The following is an 18,500-nucleotide window of genomic DNA, read 5'->3' as shown; positions in this document are numbered from 1 at the left end:
TGCTATTTCTCTGTTATTGTATCTTTCACGAGCCACTGTCTTTCGCCGAAGATGTCGTCGAAGAAGACAGGGTTTAAGCAGTGCGGATCGTGTGCCAGGATGATGTCCATAACCGATCCGCATGATGATTGCTTGTGGTGTCTGGGCTCGAACCACGATGTCGGAGGCTGTCGTTCCTGTTCTAAAATGAACGCAAAGGCTCTGCGTGAACGAGAGGCTAAACTCCTTCTAGCCAAGGTAAAAGGAAAGGATGCCAAGAGGTCTTCGAGGTCACGATCCAGACGCTCGAGGTCGAAGCCTAAGTCGAAATTTAGGTCGAAGACGAGATCGAGGTCGAGGTCCCGGTCGGAGTCGGCGTCGAAGTCGGCTTCAGGGCATTCTTCGGGATCCTCGAAGAAAAAACATAAGAGGAAGAAGCATAGCTCGAGGCATCATTCTGACAGGGAGTCGGATTCGAAGAAGAGGTCTTCAACTCGTAGACATCATATGGACTTCATGTCTCCATCACCATTTCGTGAGCCTGAAGGTAAGTCCTCGCCTTATCTCTCCCGAGGGCCGTCTCCGGATCCGGGACAGGATCCGACTCTGGATCCGTGTCAGTCTTCTGCGCATGAGGAGGATGACGTTGAAGATCCTCGGGCTCCGGTGACTCCGGTGCATCGCACAGAAGATCAGGAGGGTCAAGAAGGAACGGTTCCAGAGCAGCCTCCTCTGGGGCAGCGAGTGGGTTCGTACCCTCCGTTTCCTGGTCCTGAACAGCACCCCTTACATTTCCTAAATGCAATGTATGGTGTGTATGCCAGGGCAATGTACCCCACTGGTGCACCGCCTGGTCCCATGGGTCCATTATCTTACAATTTGGGCGTCCCTCAAGCATATGCCCCGGCGCTTTTTCTGCCGTTTTTACCGACCCCATATCAACCGTGGCTTGGTTCGGTGCCGCCGAGGTCATCGACTCCACGCATGGCTTCGCCGGCTCTGGAGCGACCTCGGGATCGGAATTGGGATTCGACGCCTGTTCCAGCTTCCCGTCCTCAGGCTGTTTCAGCTCCTCTCTCGACGCCTGCCCCGGCTCCATCGGAGTCATTACCGGATCCGACGACTTCGGTCCGTTTGGAGTGGTTGAGGCGTAAGGCACAGCATCTCTTGGAAGAGAAGGAGTATGAGGATCCAGAAGTGAAGGAAGGAGAGGTTCAGGATCAGGAGGATTATTTTGAGGATCTGCATAGTGCAAGTGGTTTGGAATTTTCTCCAGAGTGGGGGTTGCCTGCAGTTTCTGATGCACCCTCTAAGGATGTGGCTCCATACCACGTTGTGATTAAAAAGGCTGCAGAACTGCTGAACTCGACTTTGCCTTCTGTGGAGTTTAAGTCTAACATCCTTACCGAAGTTCTTCATTCACCTTCTTCTGTTGTTGAGCCGACTCTTCAGTTCACTGAGGCTCTTACTGAACCGATAATGGAAGTCTGGAAAAAGCCTCTGACTGCTCCTGCGGTGTCTAGGACTGTGGCAAGATGCTATGGGGTGGTGCCTGGTGATTCTGAGTTCTTAACCTCCCATCCTTCGGCGGAAAGTCTGGTTGCTCAGGCGGCTTGTTCAAAGAGGTATGCTGGTGTTTTTCCCCAGGTTCCAGGGGATAAGGACTCGAACAAATTGGATCAGAATGCCAAGAAAGTGTTCTCGTCAAGTAGCATGGCTTTGAAATCGACAAATGCTAGTTGTCTGCTGGGCAAATATGTGCATGCTTTGATGGACTCGGTTAAGTAGTTATCATCTAAGCTTCCAGAGGAGGATAGGAAGACTTTCAATGAGGTTGTCTCTGACACGCAGGCTGCAGCTCGCCAGGTGATTCAGAGTGGAATGGACACGGCGAACTCTGTGGCTAGAATAATGGGATCATCAGTCGCCACTAGAAGTCCCGCATGGTTAAAATCCTCTGAATTTTCATCTGATGTCCAGGCTGCTCTGATGGATTTGCCTTTTGATAGCACTGGCCTTTTTGGGAAGAAGGCTGATGCTGCCCTAGAAAGGTTTTAAGATAGCAAGGTGACTGCAAAGTCTTTGGGCTTACAGGAAAGGGGCTCTTCCGTAAGGAAATTCAGGGGTTTTGGAAGGTCTACTTTTCGTGCCTATAGGCAGAACCAACAGCAGCAACAACAGCGGAATCCTTTGTACAAGTCCTACAGAGGTAAACAAAGGGGTCGTGCCCGAGGTCGTCAAGCCTCCTCCTCCTCAACTTCCTCCTCTAATACCCACCCCCCACCTACAACAGCAAAGCAGCCCTAGATCCACCATTCTGGATCATGCGGGTCCTCTAGGGGGCCGGCTTACCTATTTTCTACGAGATTGGGAATCGGTTACATCAGATCTTTGGGTTTTCAATCTCGTAGAGAATGGGTATGCTCTTCCCTTTCGGGAATTTCCCCCCAATTACCCTCCTTGCAAAGGTTATTGTTCGGAGGACCACCTGCTTCTCTTGCAGGAAGAAGGCCTGGCTCTTTTCAGAAAGGGTGCGATAGAGGTGGTTCCGGAGCAGGAGAGGGGTCAGGGGTGCTACTCCCGGTATTTCCTGATTCCCAAGAAGGATGGCAGACTTCGTCCAATCCTGGACCTCAGGATTTTGAATCTCTATCTCAAACAGCAGAGGTTCAAGATGCTCACCCTTGCGCAGGTTCTTCAAGCGCTGCTGGAAGAAGACTGGATGGTGTCAATCGACTTACAGGATGCATATTTTCACATTCCGATCCTGAAGTCTCACAGGAAGTATCTCCGTTTTACGTGGGTTCACAACACTACCAGTTTGCGGTCCTTCCGTTTGGACTTACTACTGCGCCTCGAGTCTTCACCAAGGTGATGGCTGTGGTTTCAGCACATCTAAGAAGATCGGGGATACCGGTGTTCCCCTATCTGGACGACTGGCTGATCAAAGCAGAGTCGCCGGAGAAGGTGCTCGATCATTTGCAAGAGACAACTCAGTTGTTGCACAGGTTGGGTTTTCCAATAAATGTACCCAAATCTCACCTGGTGTCCTCCCAGCGCAACCTGTTCATAGGTGCGGTACTGGACACTACTGTGTGTTGTGCATTCCCTCCTCCTCAAAGGATTCGCGACATACTGGAAATGATACCTTTATTTCACAATGGAGCAGTTGTTCCAGTCCTGAAGGTCCTTCGTCTTCTCAGTCTGATGGCTTCTTGCATTCTGTTGGTCGACCATGCACGCTGGCACATGAGGGCACTCCAGTGGTGCCTCCGCAGGCAGTGGTATCGGCACAACGGAGATCTCAGGGAGTCAGTGAGGATCTCCAGAGAAACTGCAGCGGATCTGTCTTGGTGGGGCGTGGAAGGCAATCTGTCACAAGGAAAGCCTTTCCAACTGCCTCCATCGGTGGCCACAGTGATTACGGATGCATCCACTCTAGGGTAGGGTGCTCATCTGGGGGACCTGGAGATCAAGGGTCTTTGATCTCCAGAGGAAAGGTTGCTTCACATCAACCTTCTGGAATTGCGGGCGAAACTTCTGGCACTCAAGGCCTTCCTCCCTTCCCTTTGCGGTCGGACGGTTCAGGTCATAACGGACAACACCACCGCGATGTGGTATGTCAACAAGCAGGGAGGAGTGGGGTCGCGGTGTATCTGCAGAGAGGCTCTGCGTGTCTGGGCCTGGGTTCAGGACCATCAGATTTGTCTAATGGCAAATCATCTGGCCGGGGTTCTGAACGTACGTGCAGACAATCTCAGTCGGCAGTTCTCGGCCGACCACGAGTGGAGGCTTCACCCGGAGGTGGTTCGTCACGTCTTTCGGACGTGGGGAACTCCTCAGGTGGACCTGTTTGCCACTCGCGAGAATGATCACTGCCCGTCGTTCTGCAGTCTCCAGTTTCCGATGCAAGGAGCCCTGGGAGACGCGTTTCAGTTGAGTTGGGACTCAAAACTCCTTTACGCATTTCCTCCCATACCCTTGATTCCTCGGGTTCTGAGGAAGATTTGCCAAGACCGGGCCCAAGTTATATTGATCGCCCCGGATTGGCCAAGAAGGGTGTGGTACACAGATCTTCTCCACCTCTCCTTGTGCTCGCCGCTCCGTCTCCCTCACAGGGCAGACCTCCTCTCCCAGATGGAGGGGCAGGTTCTACACCCCCACCTCCAGACCTTACACCTTCATGCCTGGAGATTGACCGGGGCAACCTGAGTTCTTTTTCTCTCCCTCACGATGTGGTGGATGTCATCTTATCTGCCAGGCGTAATTCCACCAAGTCCATCTATTCTTATAGGTGGTCTAAATTTGTTGCTTGGTGTGGGGAGAAGTCCATTGACCCTTTAAGGACTCGTTTGTCCAATATTCTACAATTTGCACTTTCCTTGGCCCAGCAGGGTTTTGCAGTGGCAACTATCAAAGGTTATTTGTCGGCCTTATCGGCTTTCCTTTGTTTGCCGGACCAGCCCTCTTTGTTTAAATCTCCGATTGTTTTAAGTTTCATTAAGGGCCTTACCAATAAATTTCCTCCTACGCCTTTTATTGTGCCTCAATGGGACTTGAACCTTGTTCTTACGTACTTGATGGGTTCTCCTTTTGAACCTCTACATTCATGTCCCTTGAGACTTTTGTCTTTCAAAACGGTCTTCCTGGTCGCAATTACCTCGGCAAGGAGGGTAAGCGAGCTTCAAGCTCTTAGCTCCAAACCCCCGTTCTTGACCATACATGCTGATAGAATGGTTCTCAGGACCAGGGCTGCTTTTCTGCCTAAGGTGGTAACTCCTTTCCATCTGGGGCAGTCTGTTACCCTCCCTACCTTCTATCCTCCCCCTCACCCTTCCAAGGAAGAGGAGAGACTTCACCGCTTGGACCCTAAGAGGGCGGTGAGCTTCTACTTGGACAGAACAAAGGAGTTCAGGTTGGATGACCAGCTGTTCGTTGGATTTGCTGGTTGCAAGAAAGGAAGGTCCATGCACAAGCGCACTCTTTCAAGATGGATAATATTATGCATCAAGATCTGCTACTCCCTGGCGGGTAAGGACCCTCCTGAGGCTATAAGAGCTCACTCTACTAGAGCGAAGTCTGCTACTTCTGCTTTGTCTAGGGGTGTACCTGTAGAGGATATTTGCAGGGCCGCGACTTGGGCCTCCCTCCACACGTTCGCAAAGCATTACTGCTTGGATACCGAGGTGAGGAGGGACGGACACTTTGCGCGCTCTGTCCTCCAGGATTGTCTGGTATAGGAGAGTGGACACCCTCCTCCGGCAGTGGGGACTGCTGTGGGACTCTATTCACAAGGTGAGGAATCCACTGGTAGATGTATCTATCAGAAGAACAAGTTACTTACCTTCGTAACGCTTTTTCTGGTAGATACAGTATCTGCCTGTGGATTCCTCACTGACCCACCTGCCTCCCTGTTGTCCACTCTGCTATACCTGAGTTTATGTATTTTTATGTATATATATATTTATATTTGTATATATTTTGGGTTTTTCATACCTTTTCTACGCACTATGTGTGCAGGTTTTGAGTTGTATGTACTATGTACACTGTATGTACGTATATCTACTGTCATTGGTCCGTCCGGGTGCCTCGAAGGCACGAAAAAAAGGGAGGAACTGATGTCATCACGCCGACATAGGCCTAATAAGGAGTCGGTGACGTCAGCCGGAGTCGCGCGCAAAGCCGTGCTTCTGTGTCGTCGTCCACGCCGGCGTGCTACAAAAGAGTTTTCCGAACGTTGCTGACGCAGGGGGATATTCACAAGGTGAGGAATCTACAGGCAGATACTGTATCTACCAGAAAAAGCTTTACCGAAGGTAAGTAACTTGTTCTTTAGGTCTCACCTAGTGATGCAGCGCATGCGCTGCACGCTTACGAGATCTATTATTGTCGTTTTAGCTTCCGAAGGGGTACAGGAGATGTGCATGCACCCAGACAGCAGATGTGCATGCACACAGCATCTCTTCTCTGGCGATCTCAGCTTTCATTTTTGCGCGCTCCCACCGTGCTTTCACTTTTGCGCCCTCGATCTCAGCTTTCACTTTCGTGCCCTCAAACAATGCCCCCGCTGCACTTGTGACACAGAGTGCTGCGTTTGTCTCCAAAGAAACCCCCTCCCCGCACCCGTCTCCGCTCACACCACACAACCTTGATTTACACCACCTCAGCGGGCTTGGGTCAGTTTGGCCTGGGGAGCGACCACACCGCTATGACCCATGCCACTGGCCCATGCCACTGCAGCCCCAGGGCCATTCCAGGCACCCAAAGTCTCACGGGAACATGAGCCCAGCGCCATGTTAACCAAAATAAAACTAAAGGGGCTGTGACACAGGGCGGTGGTGGTCTACAGACCACAGGCATGGGGGTACAGATGTATAGGAGAGGTTGAGATTTGGGGCGGGGTTCAAAGTCACAGGGTATGAAAGGGGGTGAAGGGCTGGGGGCAGTTAAAGGTCAAGGAGGCAGGCTCTCGAAGAGTGTAGTCCCCCAGAGCTGCAACCTCTGACAGCAGGAGTGCATAATGTACTGCGGTAGAGGCAATGACAGCCTAGGTGCATAATTTATAGCAGCTGGCTACAGGCACTAGCAGCAGAGGTGCATAACGTATAGCGGGAGGCTACAGGCACTGGCAGCAGTGGTGCATAACGCAACAGGACTTCACACTGCACAGTGGGCTGCAGAATCTGATGCTGTAGCAATACTGAAGGCTCCGACACTGTAGAAGGGCACACAACCCGCAATGCTGGCTATCACAGGCATAAGAGTCCATACTGTCCTCGGTGGAGTAGTACATATTACACAGGGGTTATGAATTGCCTGGGAAACTCCAGATTTACAGCAGTCTTGGTTCACACAGCACTGGAAGGCCGCCGCTCTGCCAGGTGGGGTGCAGGGGCTGCAGGCCCGATCGCATAGTGCACACTTTACATATGGATGCAGGCTCTGGTACCAGGCCTGTAAAGGGTTAAGGAAGTGCACCCTGTGGTTGCGGTCTCTGATGACAGGGACTCTGCACAGAGGCAGCAGTCTTTGATTGTAAGGGAGTTCACACTGTAGTTGTAGATTCTGACTGCAGGTGCTGCACGGAAGCTGCAGTGTTAAACTGTAGGAGGAAATCTATGGCACCGAGGTGCGAGCACCCTCTGCGACGGGAGGGTAACACTATGCCAAGGGGGTCCTTAAACCCTGGCAGCTGAGTGCAGACCACACTGCGGCCCGATGTATCTATACAAACTCTACTTGCTGTGAACAGCATATCCGTGGCCCTACTAGTCCAAAAGGCACTTCATTGTAGACATCATGGCGGCCGGTGTGCTGATAGCTCATCTAGGATGTAAAGGTGGGACCTACCCCCACCCATCCTGCTGCGTGTCATTTGAGTGACCCCTCATCCGAAGGAAAACCGACATTTAGGGCATTCCAGGCCATCCTCAAACAGGATTGTTTATGCAGCAGGTCTCAGGTGTGTAAAAGGGACCCTCCCTCATTTCATCTCAATCTTCCCTCTGTTTGACTTTGCAATGTTGAGGATTCTCGGTCACAGAAAAATTTCAATTTTTGTACAGAAAGTGTGGCCTGGGCTTCATATTTAATAAGATATTGGCCTGGGTTATTTTCTTCCATGGCCTGTACAAAAATCCGTAAATGTGGTCAAAATGCATTGCAAAATCCCAATTTTTGAATAATTTATGGATATCACGTGAGGATTTCTGAACGTTTTAAATAAAACTATGCAACAAAATGTGGTTTAACAGGGCACAGAGCACATTTAAATAAAATTCCTATGAGTTATTTAAGGTCAACAAATTGTCCTAGTAAAACGACTGTGCCTAAAAAATGCAGAATTTAACAAGGAATCCGGATACATAATGCTGACTCTATTATGTATGTGAGGTAGAGGATCAATGGTGAAGAATGATTGTTATTTATCATTTATTAAGTATCTGGGATAGATCAAGCACAATGTTTGCTTTTTAACAGGACAACTAGTGCAGCTTCTGTGTATTTAAAAAGACATGTGCATAAATAAAGCACAACCTGTCCCATTTACCAGGATATCAGTTATATTGTTTTGAAAAAATGTAGAAAGTGTGTTATTAAAAACAGACATCTCAATACAGAGTGTAGATTTTGAGATATTTAGCAATTTCTAGCGTTTGCTCACCCCATGCTAAACAAAAAGTAGTTCACTGAATAGGAGCAGTGCAGTAATACAAGTCATCTAACCAAAATTTCGCTTAAGGTTCAAAATGGTTCTTTCACAAAAATGTATAAAAGCTGTGTGGCAACTGGCAAGCAAAACCAAAAAAATTAGTTTCCTGATGTGGAACTGTTCGGATATTCCAGCAGTTCAATCGAAAGGAGGGTAAAAAAAATGCGCCCCAGCAGATTGACAAACACAAGAATAGGAAGGAAAGCCATAGAACAAGATACAAGCAAATGATACTGACAAGTAACTCAAGCAATGGTAGTCAGTGTGGGCTGATCCAAAGCCCACTTTAAGTATTGGTATTGTTCAAAATAAGTTGTTGCAACAGACAGGTAAAAGCTGCGTGCCAGCAAGAGCTAACAAGCATTTGCAATGCAATAGGTCTGGCATTTACGCGAGTTTGAGCTATTGGCATTGTAACTGACAATGCCTTGTATTTATGTTTTGGTTTTTAAAACATAAATAAAAAGTATTGTCATTTTCAATGCCAATAACTCAAACTTGCGTAAATGTGAGACCTTTTACATTGCAAATGCATGTTATATATAGTGTGCACAAGTTTTTCAATTAAAGGCTAGCATGCTGGATGTAGAGGAATACTCACTCACCATGTAAAGGACTTTTCACGCTTGAACCCTTATGGTGTAAAACACGTCTGTGTTGGGCAGGTACAATTGTAGTGTAGTTCCTATCTTCCCAATAGGCTCTGCGCATTGGAATAGTACCTACAGCAGTAAAGGCCTAGGCCAGACGTTAACTAGGTCTACTACTGTCGATACTAGACTTAATTTTTGGGTTTGCCAGCTAAGCTCAGAGTTCGCTAGAAACTTTCTCGAATGTTCAGGAAAGAATTACCTCCCCTGATTAGACAAGAAGGGATTTAGTTTCTGACAACCATAGAACATGACAACTTTGCTCTCCCCTAATCAAGAGTCAATCTCAAGAGTCGTGTGAGCACAAGGCAATTATTTTACTCAGTCAGTACGTGCATTCTTAGTCTCATCAGAATGTAGAGAAAAGGAAGAGACGGGCGTGTTCAATAAAAAGGTGTTATTTATTGATCAGTCTCTTTTCTCATACATGAGAAATGGATCGATATTATTGCAATACTTATAGTTAAGTAAAGTGCATACATTAAAAGCAATAGTATAAAATAATACTGTAAAAACATTGATATGGTTTCTGAGCCATATGATGTTTAAAATGATTAAAATATATTTACATACACATATACATTTGACTAAACGTACTCAACTGGTGTTTCTAAATACGCCTACCCCGTGTACCTGACCTAAGTCTAATGCGTGGGCGGGAATAGAAAGTTACAGTTTAAGTTAAGTTTGTTTTTGCCAAGTGAATAACTAAAGAATTCTCTGTGAGGGGTTATTCAGTTCTGTACCTGGAATTTAGGATGGATGAGGAATGGTATCTCTTTCTCTGCTCTCGATATTCCAGGCTGCCTGCTAGGGCTACCCGGAAGCGCCGGTGCTGGGTCTCTCGGCTTGAGATAGCAGCGCGTCTCTCAGCGCGTCAGGAAGGCGGGGCTGCTGCCAGCTGGGTCTGCTTCTGCTCTCGGCTTCGGCAAGTATGGCTGCTCCGTCTTGTCACCACGCGTGTCTTTGCATAGGGCAAGGTCGGCAATATTTATACCTTAAAGGTGCCGAGATTGACGTAAGGATGGACATAGATACGTCAATAAAGATGTCATACGACTTGCTCGTTAGCACATTCTTTACTAAAGTTCTCTGTGAAATCAAAACAATGGCCGCACGGATTATCCAGGTTGTCATAGGTTTGATTTGTTATGAGAACGTCGTATGCCTTATCAGGGGCTGGAGGAATGTCGCTTGTCTAATTAGATCTCAAGCGTTATGACCTAATCAGATAACACGTTCCTGTGCCGTAGTGTGACTGCGTCAGATAACGGTATCTGCATCATGGGGGCTTTTCTTGCCTCATGGGCTGACTGCTAGTTAACTTGATAGTTAGTTTAACCAGAATAGGGTCAGGAATAGGGGGATCGATTCAGAACCTATAGAAATACACGACACCCACTCCACGCTAACTATGGTCATATCTACTAATCTATGCATAGTATAACATAGTACAACATACTATAGAGTATAGTGTATACCTTACCACCCCAAAATACATAAATGCATTTTGAAATTTTCAAATATACTGAAAAATTGCAGTCATATATATTGTATGCACTTAAGCTATGAATTAAATGCAAAAGTAAACACGCATTTTTATGCATTATTGCTTATTGGTATATGAGAAATACACATGAAATGGCTCTTAATATGGCTATACAGAAAGGAAGTTCGAGACCATTTCATCACATAATAAAATATATTTGTGAACATACCAGCGGGCAGCTAAAGTCTATAAAGTCTATAAAGTATCTAAAAATAGAAATTTTAGTTCTCTAGGAATAGTTTCTTACTTTAAGCAGAAGATCAGTGTCCCGGGAAAAAATATGTAGAAAAATATTTTAGGGGCTTGCTGAAAAAATTGCTGTCCGTGAACTGGATTGTAATTGTTCATGTGACTGTATTTTTAAAGTTGAAGGCCGAATTCAGGGAACGCCGTGTGCGAGTTTACTCAAAAGTCTCTATTTCTGTTCCGGAGAGAACATCATATCATTCAGGCTTTCGAAAAAACTGTCAACAGCTTCATGGGAAAGTTCCACTAAGTCGGAAATAGGTGTAACCATGCATTCATGCGCATGATTGTCTCCATTGACATTCTGATTCGCATTGCTGACAGAAGGCCGTACCTGTTCGATGCTGCTTTCATCTTGAACTTCACTACTCTTCAATCGTAGTGGTGAAGCTTCCAGGAATGCCGTCATCAGGATTGGCAGCCTTTGAGGGCAGCACAAAGCGTGAACCTTGGTAGGAACCAACAGTGTATCTGCATCCACTGGCGCATCCGATTGTAGCGTCAGACAGGTGTCTAACACGCATTCTTCTCCGCATAGCAGACACCTTAGTACAGGTAAAACACACCTTTGCCACATTGGTCGAAATGATAGAAACCAAGTCATATTTAGGTCTCTAAGCCGGGCGAGTCCCAGAATTTTTGATATCCGGTCCCGGTATCCAATGGCTAGGATCGTATCTTCCATTGTCGCGAGAGTTTGATCTGTGACATGGGTTGCCATAACGAAAAATAAGGACTAGGAATAGGATTCCTGCAGTTAGTCCCAGGATCAAGGGAAGTCCGCCAAAAATCGAATGGACGAAATCTGGAAAAATACCCAGTATGGCTTTGAATGGTGTTAATGCCATCGAAAATACTGTCTTAAATACCTTTGAGACCCCAGTGGTATCAGAAATATTTAAGATTTCGCTCAGGATTTCCGTGAAATGTACGGGGGAATTAGTTGATAATAATGTATGTATCTCTGCAGTCGTCCTTGCGACTTGTAGATCATACGTTTCTTTTGATGACGTGAGCCTTGTAGGCGTCTGAAGAAGCACTGTTTTCATTCTGCTTAAAGTGTCTATTCGAATAGAAGTAATTTTCAAATTGGGCCATGCCCTTGCCTCCCTGTCTGGAAAGGAGCTGGGGAACAAAGAACGTCCACAGCACTTGACCTTCGCCGTTGTAGTTACTAGATAAGGAGTCCCGGGCATAAGACTACAACATCTGCGGTCTACAATAAGAATGTAACTCCCATTATAGAGTCTTTGAAAGAATGGTTCTATTTCAGTTGCAGGTGCGCCTTGCTGGTGACATGAAAGGTTGTATGAATTCCCTTCACAGGCTCCGTGCAAACTAATACCGTTACACAGAAGCGTGCCGCTTAGTGACATAGCACAATTGTTGCCACTAAGAAACACTTTCTGTCCTTTATTACTGACACATGCATGTGAATAGGGCAGGTTCCAAGTTGTTTTAAGGTACCCCTTTCCCAATTTCTCGTACATGCCAGCCTGTATATATTTTTGGCAGTATTGAAACCTGAAGGTTGAGATTGGAATATTTATGATTCCGTGGATTATCCATTCACTGACAGGTCGTTCTGACATTGTCATTGGTAATCTTTCTAGTTTTTCAATGCTCAAGATTGTATAATCAGCACCCTTTTGCGCCATACCGATTTGTCTATCAGTAAGGTTAAAGATTTGGAATAGTGACGTTGTGTTGATTAAACGCCAAGGCACATAGCCTGAACGCAGATTTTGTAACGTCCAGCCAAGCTGTACAATGGAACGCAATTGTGACTGACCATGTTGTAATAACAGTAAGTCTTGCGATAATATATCGATTGCTGAAGACACAATGCTGTCCAATGAAAAAATTCTGGAGGACAGAGTCATTAACCCATTGTCCACTACAGAAAGTGATTTTTCCAAATTAATACGGTCAATTTCACGTATTCTTTCTGCTGTTTCAATTTGAGTAACCTTCCAGGCCTCATTGTATGCTGCATATACAGAGGCTGCTATGAAACGCTTGTGACGCTGTTTGCGTGGTCCCAGTATGAAATCACGCAAGTCAGCACCATCAGTAAGTAAAGTTAGGTGTTGCTTAATTTCAGGCAGCGTGGAAGTTTGAAGCCATTGAAGGCATAATTTGCCCACACTGTAGGTTGTTATTATCCCTGGGTGATGTCTTTGGGGATATCTAGGGTCTGGCCTGGTCACTTTGAAACCCTGTGTTTTATTCAGGAATCTATCTTGACAGTTATTTGTATCTGTGGGCCAGATCAACCATTGTTTCCAATCAGTATGTGTTCTGTTTTGGTTAAGTATATGGTTTACGTCTATTTCTTCATCTGTATCAGAGTTATTGCTAAATATTGTTGGCTTTGGAATAGACGGGTTTATTTAAATCTTTGATTTTGGCTAAGCCAAGACAGGTGGTTTGTTGAACAGTGTCATTTAAAAATATAATTTGTTCTGGGATCATGCAGGCTCTAAACAAAGCTTCTAAACCCTCTACTTGCCATTCTTTTGTACCCCAAACACTTTTCAAATCAACATTTTTGTCCCAATAATCAAATCCAAAAGTATTCATTTTTTCGAAGAATGAATCTGAATATATCAATTTTGTGTTGGTTATCATGGTTTTCATCCCTGTCTTGTTTGACAATTTAAAATAAAATGTTTCAGCATTATTTGTGTTAAAACCTGAGAAATATGAATATTTGTCATAAACGGTTCTAGAGCTCCCTTTTGGAGGTGTAGCACAATGTTCCCATTGATTATAATTTAAAACATTTCTAGGTTGTGCAGATTTATGCAAGAAATGGTTACCATAATGGTTATAGCAATACATACTATCATAATTTGTAGAACCTTGCAAATAATCATGTTTTGTAAATTTAGCAGACATTACTAAGTCAGACATCATGTTGTTAATACTTTCGAAGTCCCAATCATCAGCAAATGAGTTTGGTTTTGCAAAGTCACTCAAGGAGATCTTGATTTGGTGTGGATATTTCAGGATCTCGACCGGACCATAAATTTCATAGTCAGTGTTGTCCCAGGCTACCCCACCAGGTATCGGATTGGCTGTGAAGTTGGCTGAAGAAAGTTCTGGAGAAAGTTCTCTTTTCTCGACGTGTGAAGATGTGTGTGGTTTGAGGACCAAGTTGATGTTCTGACTTGCTGTGTCCATTTTAGCATATTTTCCCTCAATGAAGCGTCCCAAAGTAAATACCATGATGAGCCAAAGTATGAGGATAAATGCACCAAAACCCACCCAAAATTCAATCCATGGAGAAATCAGATATGTTTCTTTCAGTTGTTTCAAAAGTTCCTTCGCTTTGTCTTTAAAGGATTTGGATGATGGCTGTGTCTTTGGTTCACTGAAGCCTTCAGAGGAATCATCGAAGTTGATGAAGTAACCAGATGCAGTTCTTTCAATTGTTTCAATTGGTTCAGGATTTTTGTTTCTTGCATTTTCACTTGGTACTTCAGTATAGATTGGTGTGTCTCTGCTAAATGTCTTTATTTGGGTTTTCAGAGGTCTGAGTTCTATTGCATTGTTGCATAGTCCTTGTTGTTCTTCTGTAGGCGTTTCAAATGTGATGAGCCTCTTTGTTAGGACCTCTGTACTGGTAGCAAACCTTGGTGTTCTGCTACTTATTGGGAGTCCACTTGGCCTACTGTTTGTTATCGGCCACATGTTGTGATTTTACCAGGTCGATGGATACAACTCGGTTCTCCTTTTTTCCAGCAAGTGGCGGTAGTACAACTGATCTTGTCCCGTTGACAGACAAGACAGGAACTGCTTTTCTGTAAGAAGGCCCAAATTCCTTCTTTACCGCGATCTTCTCCCTGACTAGATCCCCGACTTTTGGAATCCAGACAGGTCTTGCTGGGACAGGTGGTGATTCTTCAGTGGTTGTTGGCTGTTGTTTCAACTGTATGTTGCTCAGGTCTTTTCTTGTTTTGTTTAAGTCCTGCAAAATAGCCAAACGGTCTTTGACATCAAAGGTTTTTTTCTATTACCACTGAAGTCTGACTATCAAGGTCAGAGATCAACATCCTAGTTCCGAATAATAATTCGTACGGACTGAATCCCTTCAGAGAATTTCTTGGCAAGTTATTTAGACTACGTTGGACACTTATTAGATGTTTGACCCACCCAGCTCCCGAACCTAATATCCTTTCTATTATAGATTGCTTTCTGCCTTGGTTTTTTCTTTACACCATCCCGTACCCTCAGGAAGGAAGTGAGAAGATTCCCGCTGGGCTGTGCTCATTTGGCCATGTTTCCCCCCAGGCTGGATTGCCTGAGTGAAAACAATGGTCGAACGTAGCATGCTCTTAGCGTATATGCCATTTAGACTCGCGAATCTTTGTATAACAGTCCGGACGTCAGCCGAGTGCTGTGGATCTACATTATAAGTGGAACTAGCCTGTATATGTTAATCGCAAGCCATTCTTTTTACTGGTGATATTATCTGCAGTCAGATTCCACCGTATTTTATTTCTTCTCTCCCCACTGCGATTTCTGTTGCAGTCTGGGCAGTTTTTTACAAACATGGTATGATGTAGGCTCATGCCTGGCCACCAGTACCGTGATTGTAAATCTTCCAGAGAATCTTTTAGTTTGAGGTGTCCAAGACCCTCACCCATATGTGCATCTGCGATTAACAAGCTTCTCCTGTCCATGTTTGGAATTACTCTATCCCCCACTCCAGGGATTCGAGCAAAAGGGACGGAGTTTGCATCGATTATGTATGTGTAATTGAGTGGATAGTTGATCGGTAACGCTGAGCAGTCGCCTTTTGATGACGTTTTCACCGCCAGCAATGTTTCACCGTCAATGTATTTTAATGTACGCTTTTTTCGAACTACGGGAGCCGATTTAGTGGCTGCCGCTGCGGCTGTTTCAGCCAATGAATTCCCTACAACGTGAACGCCATCACGTTGATGACTCAGTGAGTGAGTCACGTGAGTCTTTGGTAGTTCTTTTTTCAAAAGAGCTACTTGTTCCCAGAGCAGTCTCTGCTTTATTGGTGCATCTGTGTCATCTTTGTAACCGTTCTGAATCCATGTCTGCAAATCCCTGTTATATGCTTTGACGCAGTAATATGAATCTGACACTATAAGTGTCGGGAATTCGCGATCCGCATTATCTAGCGCCATTTTTAATGCAATTATTTCAGTTTGTTTTTCTGAATTAGTTTCTACTGAGTGTGATTTTGTTAATAGAGGTTTTAATATACCTCCGCGCCACACTTCTTTTGTAATCTCACATGTGGGGTTGTATGCTTGTTCTCCCCAAACGGATGGTTGAGCATGTCCGTCTGTATAGATTACACAGGCGTAATGTCGTAGAGGCAGAATGTCGATTGGCAGAGGATACGTCTTTTCATATTTTAGATTTTTTAATTCTTCTAGTTCTGGATCAAAGTAGTAGTATACTTTGTCCGTTGTGATTGAATTCACCCATTGTATCCATTCCGGATTCAATGTTGTTGTTGGTAAATTACATGGTGTTATTAGTGCCTCAAAGGCTGATTCCGCTGTTCTGACTGTGATATGTCTACCGTCAGCTATGTCTTTCTCTCTAGCTATTGCGGTTTGAACTGCACGAATGATTTTTTCTGTATTACTGAATTTCTGTTCAGCTTCTGTGTACATGTGTGATTTGAATGCAATTGGTACCTTATCTCCCTCATTAGAGGTTAGGTATGTGAATCCGCATCTCCCTGGGATGACTCGGATCACAAGGTTGCGTGTATTATCACGTGTTTCTAATTTTGTTTTAATTAGCATGTCTGTTTGTAAGGATCTCAAAATTTCTGTGTGTGTTTGAGTCCAACTGGATCTTTTAAAGTCTGGTTTAATTAGATCGTAAAGGGGTTTGACCCTTTCTGCGTAATTTGCAATGTATGTTCTTCCGAAATTTAGGAAGCCTAGAACTGACTGTAGGTTTTTTAGTGTTTTAGGAGCTTGGATTACGGCACATTTCTCTAGGAAATTGTCTGCCAGGCTTTTACCTTCACTTGATAACTCATATCCTAAGAATAGGACTGTCAGATGGGCAATTCTGGACTTTTTGAAGTTGAATTTGTAACCCTCTGCAGCGAACCCAAGTATTATGGTGTTCACTCTTTTCAAGTGAGTCTCCAAGTCATCATCTGTTAAGTAAATGTCATTGACATAAGATAATGCTTCATCATCATATAGTTGTAGTAATTCTGTTACTCTCGCTGAGAATACCCCCGGGCTGTTCTTGTACCCCTGGGCTAACCGACAGAATTGTTTTTGAGTGCCATTTACTGAGAATGCAGTTAAATATCTGCTTTCTGGTGCTATATTTTGACAAAAGAATCCATTGGAGATGTCCAAGGTTGTTTTGTATTTTTTGCGCACTATGTTGTTCATTAGTGCAGCACTGTGTGAGTTTTGCACTGCAAAAGTTTTACAACATGTGTTAAGGTGTCGGTAATCCAAAACTAGACGGTATGAATTGTCTGGTTTGGAGACCGGAAACAAAGGATTGTTCATTTGTGAGGTGCAAGTTTCAATCACCCCCTGGTATTCTAGCTGATCTAGTATTTCATTTACTTGTTTTTTAGCTTCTTGCTTAATTGGGTACTGCCTTTGTGCAGTTGGTTGTGATTTTAACTGGATTTTGTGAGGAGGAGAATCCTCATCCCATCCTACATGATTTTTATATAAAGCAGGTGCTAAGGCCACTGCCCACTTTCTAGCAAGTGTATATTTTTTATGAATCGGGATTTGATTCGAGAAGGCAGGCATAATTACTTCTTCGCCATGAGGGCACTCCCTGACAAACTCTGGTGGCCAGTCTTTTTCAGCTAGAAGGATATCATAGCCTTTGGAGAGGTTATCCCAAAATAGTCCCCTTATTTTCCTAGTCTTATCTCCCTCTATACGTAATGTTATCTCGTATATCTTGTGGGGCTTGCTAACTCTGGTGTCTGCAGTTTCCACTTGAAGGTATTCATTCGTGTCCACTGTCTCCAGATGATTCATAAGGACTTTGCGAGCTATGCTCACCTCTGCTGCGCTGTCTAGCATTGTCTGAGCCCACTCTCCGTTTTTCAGTTGTGTCCTCAGTATTCTCGGCATTGTTAACTACCTTGATACTGGCTACCTTCTTTTTTGGAAATTGTAATTTCTTTTTTAGCTGAGCAGGTTCCTTGTCTTTGGACTTGGCGTGCTCTTCTGATCGTCCTCTTCTTTCCGATTTCTGCGAGGAATTCTGAAAAGATTGAGAGGGACGTGTATCAATGTCTTGATATCTATCAGGTTTTTTAATATTATCCCTATTTCTAAGGTTATATCTATTCCCAGAGGGTCACTCTGCGGTGACCTCTGTCTTTGGTTTGGAGATTTCTCTCTTCGCCTAGGAGACCTCCCTCGGGACTGGAATTTCTTTTCTTTAGGATTGGATTGTTTGTTTCCATCCCAGTTCTTTTTTGGTGAATTATTATTAAAAAATATTTTTTCTGGACTTGTAGTCAGTTGCGGTTTTACTGGTATTCCACCTAGACTATCTCTACCTAGTTCTTCATAGGATTTTTCTATGATTCTGGCAATTTCAGCTGGTTGGTCTGCTATATCTGTCTCTTTTAACCTCTGGCGGATCGCCACGTTTGCTGCTTCACCTTTTATGTTGGCTAGTAATATAGCCGAGACCTGCTTGAAGTCTTTTAGTAATTTCATACCAAGAGTTAAAGCTGGTTCTGGACCGTATTCATCTTGAATTTGTTTTAGCACATCTGGTATCACCGAAATGGATGGGACACCGTGCGTTTTTGTATAGATGGAAGCAAAGACTGTACCCCAAGTGTCACAGTCCTCAATGTGTG

Source organism: Lissotriton helveticus, chromosome 1_1 (assembly GCF_964261635.1).
Source record: "Lissotriton helveticus chromosome 1_1, aLisHel1.1, whole genome shotgun sequence".
NCBI classification, from domain to species: Eukaryota; Metazoa; Chordata; class Amphibia; order Caudata; family Salamandridae; genus Lissotriton; species Lissotriton helveticus.
Note: the sequence above shows the minus strand (reverse complement) of the source record.